This window comes from Schistocerca gregaria, chromosome 8, assembly GCF_023897955.1.
Source record: "Schistocerca gregaria isolate iqSchGreg1 chromosome 8, iqSchGreg1.2, whole genome shotgun sequence".
NCBI classification, from domain to species: Eukaryota; Metazoa; Arthropoda; class Insecta; order Orthoptera; family Acrididae; genus Schistocerca; species Schistocerca gregaria.
In genome coordinates this window covers 264270125-264282133 of record NC_064927.1, presented here as the reverse complement: position 1 = coordinate 264282133, position 12009 = coordinate 264270125, and positions in this window count along the sequence as shown.

Below are 12009 nucleotides of genomic sequence, written 5' to 3'. Positions count from 1 at the left end.
AAAGCAACAGGTTGGTGGAACAATGGCATCACACCCTTAAAACTGCACTCAGGTGCCCGACTGTCTCTGGTCTGAGGCACTTCATTGGGTGTTGCTGGGTGTACATTCTACATTTAAAGCAGATTTACATGGAACGATTTCCAAATTCATTTTCAGTGAAAACCTGGTTCTACCTGTGGAACTAATTCTCCCCCAAGATCCAGGGGATTCCCTCTCCTTCCCAGACTTTATCAGAAGGATGCATACACACTTTAGAAACACCTGGCTACACCCACCTGTGAGCCATTCCCCACCTGACACTTACGTGCCAACCGCACTCAGCTCTTGCTCACAAGTCATGCTCAGGGATAACCCTGTCAGACAACCCTTACAACCCCCTTACCTTGGTCCCTTTGAAGTACTCCGGAGGGACGAGACGATGTTTGACATTATGATAAATCACCTGCAAACCATTTCTCTACAGTGGCTCAAGCCTGCCTTCGTTGACTCTGACACCCCTCTGCCATCCCAGTCGGACTGCCCAAGCACATGCTCTTTTGACAAACCCACTAATGAGTCCATTCAACCTACAGTTGGATTTTCTCTGTCCAATGATTCACCACCACAGTTTGTGGGTTCCTCAGGCATGTCATCATTATCCGCACTCACAGGTTTTGAAGACATTTCAGGTACTAGAGACACGTCTTTTGTTTTGCGCTGCAAGGGACCATGTCAACAATGTGTCAATTATGGTGTTAGATAATCATGTGCTTGTACTGCTCACTGACAGCACAGACCCGACCCTCACTGAGGAACTCAACATCAAGATAGTGCACAGCTTGTCCCTCCCACAAGAGTGCGACCCGTCACGTGTTCCAGCTTTCATTTCTTCGAATGGCTCAGTCAGCATTCGGGGAAGGCATGCTCACATGTTCCCTCCTCTCCCATACCGCTACTACTAAGTTGGCCGACGCATCATTCCCCACCGCTGGTTTTCGGATTACGAGTTGGACTGGCGGCCGCCCTCTGCACCTTCGCACACTGACCCAATGGAGATGTAGCTTGTCTCATAGGCCGGGGCGGGTGGGGGGGGGGGGGGGGGGCTGTGTGGTGTTCATAGATCACATCGACTACACAAATTACAATCTTTGGAATATTAACTACTCTGACGAGCCGCCATGTTTAATTAAATGTGCCTGTGTACTTCATGGAGTGTTCATGTGTATCAGTTTTTACGGTAAATATATTAAAAACAAAGATTCCAAGACTTACCAAGCGGGAAAGCGCCGGTAGACAGGCACAATGAACAAAACACACAAACACACACACAGAATTACTAGCTTTCGCAACCAATGGTTGCTTCTTCAGGAAAGAGGGAAGGAGAGGGAAAGACGAAAGGATGTGGGTTTTAAGGGAGAGGGTAAGGAGTCATTCCAATCCCGGGAGCGGAAAGACTTCCCTTAGGGGGAAAAAAAAGACAGGTGTACACTTGCACACACACACATATCCATCCGCACATACACAGACACAAGCCAAGTTTTTACGGTAAAATATATGTATATATAGAAAACTTGGGAACTGTTTATTGTGTACATTATGATCCATATCTAGAATCCCATAGTGTCATAAAAATGTTAAGGTATGTAGTAAAATGCAGTTTTCCAGGATTAGCTTGATTGTAATGTGTAGTTTCTCGAGTTAAGTCGATAAGAATGTGTAATTTATAACTAGCCAAAAGTATAATTTGGTACTGACAGCTGTATAAGATGTAAAGTAGTTTGAGTAGTTTCTAATACCAACAGCAATAATTTCAGCTTGCTAGGGAATGTTACTTATGCATGTCATGATATACATGTGAACATTTTCCCAAATTCTCTGAAATACGTGACTTTTTTAAGCCTGTCAAGCCACTTTTCCAGTTAAATCAGTTTCTCACAGAATCCGAGGGCAGAATGTTATTCATTAGATGGAGAGTCAGAGGCATTAGAGGCAGAATTATAGGAAAAAAAATTCACTGTATCAATATTGCTAAGGGAATCATTATCAAAGGTTTCTGTGGTATCCATACCATACATGAGTCTGTGCAAGTTGATCCCTAACAATCACAGTGGGCTAGTCACAGTAGCTTTACACGCCCGCCTCAACTAATCATGTAAACAATTTTGTAAATGTCTCTGTGGAAATGCGTCAGTGTTGTCACAACTCTGTTGTCAGCTATTGTTTCCACTTGCATCCATCTTAGTGTCACAGTTGAAAGTTGGCAACAACACTGTTAGCTGCCGGGATTACTTTACACTGACTTGATTACAGTGACAAGCTGATGTCATGATTAAAATGTTCTAATTTTTTTAAAAAAATGAGTCTCCAAAATCACCAGTGCTCCTCAGTACTGAAATAGTAAATTATAAAATTAGGATTATAGATTCAGTAGCTGCCAACAAAGTTTGCCAGGCTGTGGTATGCCTCTTTCACTGCCCAGTTGAACACTACAGTAAAAGAAGAACTCACAGTGCTGTAAATGTGAGACTTTGAGTATTTTCTGGATGGAAATGTGTGAACACATCAAGTGTATTGCATTGCTACTTTCTTTTCATAAGTAACACCAGCTTTTCTAATATTTACTCACAGAAAGAGACATCCATTTCATTTTATTGTGAAAAAGACATGCACCTAAAATGTAATACATATATACAAAGTGGGAATTAGTGAAGTTCGGTGGCAGGAGGAACAAGACTTCTGGTCAGGTGACTACAGGGTTATAAACACAAAATCAAATAGGGGTAATGCAGGAGTAGGTTTAATAATGAATAGGAAAATAGGAATGCGGGTAAGCTACTACAAACAGCATAGTGAACACATTATTGTGGCCAAGATAGATACGAAGCCCACACCTACTACAGTAGTACAAGTTTATATGCCAACTAGCTCTGCAGATGACGAAGAAATTGAAGAAATGTATGATGAGATAAAAGAAATTATTCAGGTAGTGAAGGGTGATGAAAATTTAATAGTCATGGGTGACTGGAATTTGGCAGTAGGAAAAGGGAGAGTAGGAAACATAATATGTGATTATGGATTGGGGCTAAGAAACGAAAGAGGAAGCCGCCTGCTAGAATTTGGCACAGAGCACAACTTAATCATAGCTAATACTTGGTTTAAGAATCATGAAGGAATGTTCTATACATGGAAGAACCCTGGAGATAGTAAAAGGTATAAGATAGATTATACAATGGTAAGACAGAGATTTAGGAACCAGGTTTTAAATTGTAAGACATTTCCAGGGGCAAATGTGGACTCTGACCACAGTCTATTGGTTATGACCCGTAGATTAAAACTGAAGAAACTGCAAAAAGGAGGGAACTTAAGGAGATATGACCTGGATAAACTGAAAGAACCAGAGGTTGTACAGAGTTTCAGGGAGAGCGTAAGGGAACAATTGACAGGAATGCGGGAAACAAATACCGTAGAAGAAGAATGGGTAGCTTTGAGGGATGAAGTAGTGAAGGCAGCAGATAATCAAGTAGGTAAAAAGACGAGGGCTAGTAGAAATCCTTGGGTAACAGAAGAAATATTGAATTTAATTGATGAAAGGAGAAAATTTAAAAATGCAGTAAATGAAGCAGGCAAAAAGGAATACAAACGTCTCAAAAATGAGATCGACAGGAAGTGCAAAATGGCTAAACAGGGATGGCTAGAGGACAAATGTAAGGATGTAGAAGCTTATCTCACTAGTGGTAAGATAGATACTGCCTACAGGAAAATTAAAGAGACCTTTGGAGATAAGAGAACCACTTACATGAACATCAAAAGCTCCGATGGGAACCCAGTTCTAAGCAAAGAAGGGAAAGCAGAACGGTGGAAGGAGTATATAGAGGGTCTATACAAGGGCGATGTACTTGAGGACAATATTATTGAAATGGAAGAGGATGTGGATGAAGATGAAATGGGAAATACGATACTGTGTGAAGAGTTTGACAGAGCACTGAAAGACCTGAGTCGAAACAAGGCCCCTGGAGTAGACAACATTCCATTAGAACTACTGACGGCCTTGGGAGAGCCAGTCCTGACAAAACTCTACCATCTGGTGAACAAGATGTATGAAACAGGCGAAATACCTGCAGACTTCAAGAAGAATATAATAATTTCAATCCCAAAGAAAGCAGGTGTTGACAGATGTGAAAATTACTGAACTATCAGTTTAATAAGCCACGGCTGCAAAATACTAACACAAATTCTTTACAGACAAATGGAAAAACTACTAGAAGCTGACGTTGGGGAAGATCAGTTTGGATTCCGTAGAAATGTTGGAACACGTGAGGCAACACTGACCTTACGACTTATCTTAGAAGAAAGATTAAGGAAAGGCAAACCTATGTTTCTAGCATTCGTAGACTTAGAGAAAGCTTTTGACAATGTTGACTGGAATACTCTCTTTCAAATTCTAAAGGTGGCAGGGGTAAAATACAGGGAGCGAAAGGCTATTTACAATTTGTACAGAAACCAGATGGCAGTTATAAGAGTCGAGGGACATGAAAGGGAAGCAGTTGTTGGGAAGGGAGTAAGACAGGGTTGTAGCCTCTCCCCGATGTTATTCAATCTGTATATTGAGAAAGCAGTAAAGGAAACAAATGAAAAATTCAGAGTAGGTATTAAAATCCATGAAGAAGAAATAAAAACTTTGAGGTTCGCCGATGACATCGTAATTCTGTCAGAGACAGCAAAGGACTTGGAAGAGCAGTTGAATGGAATGGATAGTGTCTTGAAAGGAGGATATAAGATGAACATCAACAAAAGCAAAAGGAGGATAATGGAATGTAGTCGAATTAAGTCGGGTGATGCTGAGGGAATTAGATTAGGAAATGAGGCACTTAAAGTAGTAAACGAGTTTTGCTATTTGGGGAGCAAAATAACTGATGATGGTCGAAGTAGAGAGGCTATAAAATGTAGACTGGCAATGGGAAGGAAAGCGTTTCTGAAGAAGAGAAATTTGTTAACATCGAGTATATATTTAAGTGTCAGGAAGTAATTTCTGAAAGTATTTGCATGGAGTGTAGCCATGTATGAAAGAGAAACATGGACGATAAATAGTTTGGACAAGAAGAGAATAGAAGCTTTCGAAATGTGGTGCTACAGAAGAATGCTGAAGATTAGATGGGTAGATCACATAACTAATGAGGAAGTATTGAATAGTATTGGGGAGAAGAGAAGTTTTTGGCACAACTTAACCAGATGAAGGGATCGGTTGGTACGACATGTTCTGAGGCATCAAGGTATCACCAATTTAGTATTGGAGGGCAGTGTGGAGGGTAAAAATCGCAGAGGGAGACCAAGAGATGAATACACTAAGCAGATTCAGAAGGATGTAGGTTGCAGTAGGTACTGGGAGATGAAGAAGCTTGCACAGGATAGAGTAGCATGGAGAGCTGCATCAAACAAGTCTCAGGACTGAAGACCACAACAACAACAACATATACAAAGTCATTAGTGAAAAATGATTCAATATATTTTGCAGTTAATTGAGAGGAGGATATAAAGAAAAAGGAAGTAAGCAATTCCAAATAAGACAAAAGACAATGCAGCTACTTGGTGGTTTGTAACACTGAGTGATTGGGTAAGTGAAGTATTACAATGAAATTTAAAAAGTGTGCCAGTGTCAAAAAGAATGTTTTTTCTTTTTTTATCACTTGTACAGGATCTAAAATCAGATTTGCCCAAATATAAATTTGTAAAGTTTGTTTACAGGTCACTGGAAAATGAATTTACAAAAGCACTGGTGACTTACTCAGCACTGTATCAAGTAGATCCTATATCCTTGTCAGAACTGCTAAGGTGAGAAGAATTTGACAGAGCTCTGAAAGACCTTCGTGGAAACAAGGCCCCTCAAGTAGATGATATTTCCTTAGAATTATTAAGATTTTTGGGAGACTCAGCCATGACAAAATTTTTATATCTGGTGTGCAAGATTTATGAGACTTGGGGAAATGTTCTCGACTTCAAGAAGAATGTAATAATTCCAATTTCAAAAGAGGTACACTTTGACAAGTGTATGTACCACCAAACCATAAGTCATAGTTGCAAAATATTAACACAAATTATTTACAGAAGAAACTTGTAGAGGCTGACCTTGGAGAAGAACAGTTTGGTTTCCAGAGAAATTAGAAATATGTGATGCAACACTGACCATATGACTTATCCTAGAAGATAGATTGAAGGAAGGCAAACCTTCATTTATCGCATTTGTAGATTCAGATAAAACCTTTGACAGGAGAAAGCCTTTGACAGTGGGGACTGGACTACACTTTGACAGTGGGGACTACACTTTTTGAAATTTTAAAGGTAGCAGGGATAAAATACAGGGGCCAAAAGATTATTTACAAAATGTACAGAAACCAGACTTCATTTACAAGACACAAAGCAGTAGCTGAGAAGGGAGTGAGATAGAGTGTAGCCTATGCCTGATGTTATTCAACCTGCACATTGAGGTAGCTGTGAAGGAAACCAATGCAAAATTTTGAAAGGATATTAAAGTTCAGGAAGATGACATAAGAACCTCACAGTTACCTGTTGACATTGTAATTCTGTCAGGGAATACTAAGAACTTGGAAGAACAGTTGGACAAATTGTCTTGAAAAGGCACAAAAAGAATTAACAAGTGTAATGGAATGTGTTCAAAGTAAATCAGGTGATACTGAGGGAGTTAGATTAAGAAATGAGACATGAAATACAGTAGATGAATTTTGTTATTTGAGCACCAAAATAACTGATGATGGTTGAAGTATAGAAGAAATAAAACACAGACAGGCAATAACATGGAAAGCAGTTTGGAAAGAGTGCCCAGTATGGAAGTGAAATGTGTACAAAAGACAAGTGAGACAACAAGAAAAAGGAAGCTTTTGAAATGTGGTGCTGTAGAAGAACACTGAGTTCTAGATGGGTAGATGGAATCACAAGTAAATTGAAATGAAGAAAAATGAAATGTAGGCACAACTAGACTAAAAGAAGGGATTGATTGGCAGGACACTTCATGAGGCATAAGGAAATCATCAGTTTGTTAATGGAAGTAAGTGCTGAGAGTGGCCAGGGCTAGAATACCGTAAGCAGGTTGAAATGGATGTACGTTGAGGTACTTACGCAGAGATGAAGATGCTTACACAGGATAGACTAGTGTGGGAAACTAGTCTTTGGACTGAAGATCACATCAACAACAACAGACAAAACATACTGCAGACAGCTAATTAAATGAATCATTAAATAAATTATAAACTGCATAAATTTTCTAAAACAATTGAGAGTAAAACATAATCTATGTTTTATTCTTATGTTAACTACTGCACACTGACTCTAATATGACATATAATAAATAACAGATTTTATTTGCTCCTCATAAATTATTAATAGCATATAGATTAGTAATTGGGAAGAAAAGAAAAATATCTACAAATAAGTGTTATAAACATATTGCTTTCCAAAAGTTACATTCTAATTATAATTTTACTTTCCATTTCCTTGTTTTCAGTGAAACAAACTCATTGGCTATGTCACTGAAGTCAAATTTAGCAGCTGTATCATATTCTGCTGACAATATAGCTGAATCTGACAGCAGGTTTCAACCGTACTTATCCTTAAGTAGTTTTTTACTATTTTTAATTAGCAGAATCTGCAGTCACAGGAATGGTCATGAATATCCTCAAATTTATTTCAGAAATGTTTGGACAAGAATTTTACCCATACTTTTTTTTTTTTGGGGGGGGGGGGGGGGGGACTTCAAAGTATCCAAATGGGAAGTTGTGTCAACACCCATTACCATCAGCTCTTTCTACTGGAATTTGAAAGCCGATATTTCATTAATAGCCCAGCTGCATTGATATTTCTGCTGTATTTGATATCAAATTCTACTGAGCATAAAGAACTTACATTTCCTGCATGCAGATCAAAGTTCAGCACACGAAGTATGCAAGTAAGTATGCAAGTAAGATCAGCACAAGTAACAGCACGCATAGTGGGGCTTCTTACTGAAACTTTACAGACAACCCTAACTGAAAGCAGCACATCTTTTATGTTGTGTTACTCCATCAGCTGGGACTGTGAACTGTACCACATGCTTGCTTCCTTCTATAAGCAGTGGCATAGTGAACATAACTGACACCCAGGGCACAACATTTTATTGTTCCCCAAATTGACACATGGGGCACAACACTTTTTGGCACCCTCAGCCCCTCCTTATCTCCACAGCACATGGGGAATGACACTACACTTTAATGGCTCCTCCCCCTCCAGAAACACATATAGTAATATAATAGTAATATAAAATACACAATTTACTCTGATAGTAATAAGTTTTGCAGAAAATCTTGTTTGTTTAAGAGACCGTTTGGCTATTTGGCTCCCCTCTGCAAGTGGCACCTGGGGAAGGGTAGACCCTGTTGCCCCCCTTTCACCCCTCTCTATACCACTGTCGGTAAGACAAATTTCCTAGGGAAGAAATTGAGAAAGGAAAGAAGGAAGAAAAACCAGAGCTTATTACTCATTATTAGAGACTATAAAATGCTATCTCATTTGATTAACATGGACAAAAGATTAAACCATGGACTACTCTGCATTGGATGTGGCAACATAAGGCTGTAGACTCATTCACTGTGGGTTCTCACTATCCTCATGCATCTCCTAAAAAATCATTCCAGCGTTGTTTGTGACAATGCTACTACAGTGGAGGAGGATACTATATGAATTTAACAGGTGCAATATGTAGTCTACTAGATGGACCCAGAATGAGCCGGTATGGAATCAGCAGCAGGGTCAGTTACAGCCATTTCAAGGCATGAGTAATTTAGCAGTTTGTGTCATTTCATGTCAGATGGACAAGGTGACCAAGTCAGTGTTAGTGGATTTTCCTGAAGGTTTCATTATTCACTATTGCACTTATGCATTGCTTGAGATAAGATACAGAGTTCTCTTTTAAAATATTGCTAACAGGAAATTAAAGCGAGATGAAGTTGTGTGTTATGTATGAGGTCCGTTTCCTATATTACATATTATTCTATTAAATAATTTCAAGCGTCCTAGCTTTTAAGCTTTTATTTCACACCATTCCTCAGCTGGCAGAAACAAGAAGCTTTCAGTCAAATAATGTACTTGCTTCAGTCCCTACTTGCCAACCTCTGAGATCCTATAATACAGTAGCAAAGCTTCAGCAAAAACTTCATTGTTGAATGCAAGATAGCTGCATAATAGGCAGCTGTGTGAACCAAGTGCCCTGTTGTCATCCATGTGACACCTGTTTCATGGGAGTCATTTCTTTGACAATGCTTCTTGGACGAAATGACACTGTAACAACAGTGCTCATTTGTAGTTTTGGGCTGACAGAAAGGCTTCTTTTCACAGGCATGGCAGGTGAATTGTGATTTATTCGCCTCACAATGTACATGATCTAAATCATTTGGTTCTGGTACAGGCGAATTCACATACTGCTCCCAGTGGTTAATTTGTAAATAGTTCCCCCTCCCCCACTCCTGCTACATCTGTGCCTGTGGTGGGGGCCGATCTCACTACTGCCTCAGTACAGCCCGGACTAATTAGATACCAATGACCTCAGTTTAGTGCAGTCTAAAGCAATGGCAAGTCAGCTCATCAGATGCAAGGAACAACATCTGGAATCTCAAGGTTCTGAGTGATGCTAATTCTAATTGTTGTAATTAGTAGCTAGTTTCAGGCTACATTGAAGGAAGTTCTTATGAAACAACAAATAGGTAAAAATTATTTACATTGTTAGTTGAATTAGGTAGAGAATAACTGAGTTATTCAAGATAGAAAGTGGAAAGTATAATAATGGAACTTCTCATGCTCTTACCTAGGCTGCTGCATATTGCAGAACTACACTGTAGCTAGTAAAGACTGTACAAAATATTGGAACTGTTGTTCAAGTTAATCTGCCCATAAGTGTTTGGACCTGTTATATTAATTATGTATATGTAAGCATGCCAGACAAAACTTTATTCACTCCCAGGATATATAACACTAACAACATGTAACACCGTCTTCAGCCTTAATAATAACCTGAAGCCGACATGGAAGACATTCTAAAAATTTCTTAAGATGTGGCATATCAATTGAAACAATTAACTGAAGATTAGATTGCATAGAGCAATCAAATTTTAGGTATGTTGATTGCTACGTTTCACTAGTTGTTCAAAATAATCCTAGATACACTGATCAGCCAGGATTATGACCACCTACTTAGTAGCCGGTAAGACAATTTTTGGTGTGGATAATACCAGAGACAGATCATGGCATGGAAGCAATGAGGCCTCGGCAAGTTGCCGGAGGGAGTTGCTACCGCATCTGCTCACACAAGTCATCTAATTCCTGTAAATTCCTAGAAGGGGGAATAAGCTGTGATGCCGTGTTCAGTCACATCCCATATGTGTTCAATTGGGTTCAGATCTAGCAAGTTAGCAGCTAGCTCAATAATTGGAACTCACCACTGTGTTCCTCAAACTGCTCCATCACACTACTGCCCTTGTGTCATGGAGCATTATCGTGTTAAAAAATGTCACTGCCATCGGGAGACATGATTGTCATGAAGGTTTGTACATGGTCTGCAATCAGTGTACGATACTTCTTGACAATTATAGTGCCTTGCACGAGCTCCACTGGATCCATGAATGCCCATGTGAATGTTCCCCATAGAATAATGGAACCGCCACTGGCTTGTCTCAAATCCACAGCATAAGTGTCATGGCGCATAGGAAGATGACAAATTCATGCCCTCCCATCGGTAAAATGAAGAAGGTATTGGGATTCATCAGACCATGCAAGGCTCTGTCACTGTGTCAACGTCCAATGCCAATGGTTGAGTGCCTGCTTCAGTCATAGTTGCAAAAGTCGTGGTGTCAACATTGGCTTATGCACGGACTGTCAACTGCAGAGGCCCATAGTTAGGAGTGTTCAGTGCACTGTGGGTTCAGATAAACTTGTACTCTGCCCTGATGTTAGTTCTGTCAAAGTCCACTGCCTGTCCTGTTAAGTCTGCTCAGCCTATGATCTCCGACATCTGTAATGAGGAGTGGCCACCCAACCCCACGCTGTCTGGATGTGGTTTCATCTCGTTTTCACCATGTGTTGAAGAACTCATCACAGCACTCCTCAAACACCTAACAAGTCATGCAGTTTTCAAAATGTTTGTACTGAGTCTCTGTACCATCACAATCTGCCCTTGGTCAAACTCAGATAGATCGCGCACCTTCCCCATTCTACACACAGGCATCATTCTCACTGATACAAAATGCACCATGTGTGTGTCTGACTATCAATCATTCCTTGCAAGGTGATGCTACTATTACATGGATGGGTTTATATCAATAGTAGGTCAGTGGTCATAATGTTCTGGCTGATCAGTGTATTTTCATTAGCATTAAAATAGGTTGATTTGGCAGGCCAATCATGGTGTTTGTCAGACCACAAATGTATGCATTACTGTGAGTATGGCTTTTTTCATCTTGGAAGATGAGGGTGTTCACAGCGGACTCATCACAAAGATGTAGAAGAAAGGACACCATTTAGTAACCAAAAATGTTGAAACAAATATCCTGGTTCACGTTACTGTAAAATGAATGAAAAGGCCAAGTCATGGTAGAGAGGGCAATCTCATAATACCACAGACCACCTCCATCCTGAACTACTCTCTCCACACTATAACTGTCCGCTGTGGCCGAGCGGTTCTAGGTGCTTCAGTCCAGAACTGTGCTGTTGCTACAGTCACAGGTTCAAATCTTGGCTTGGGCATGGATGTGTGTGATGTCCTTAGGTTAGTTAGGTTTAAGTAGTTGTAAGTCTAGGGGACTGATGACCTCAGATGTCAAGTCCCATAGTGCTTAGAGCCATTTGAACCATCCACACTATACAGGTTCAATGCCCCATTGTATCGTTGGTGCGCTTGACATACTGCATCATTTGAAATGAGGCAAAAGTGAGACTCATTGAAGCACACTACATGCTTCCAGCCAGCTACTGCATTTTTATGAGGTACTTATC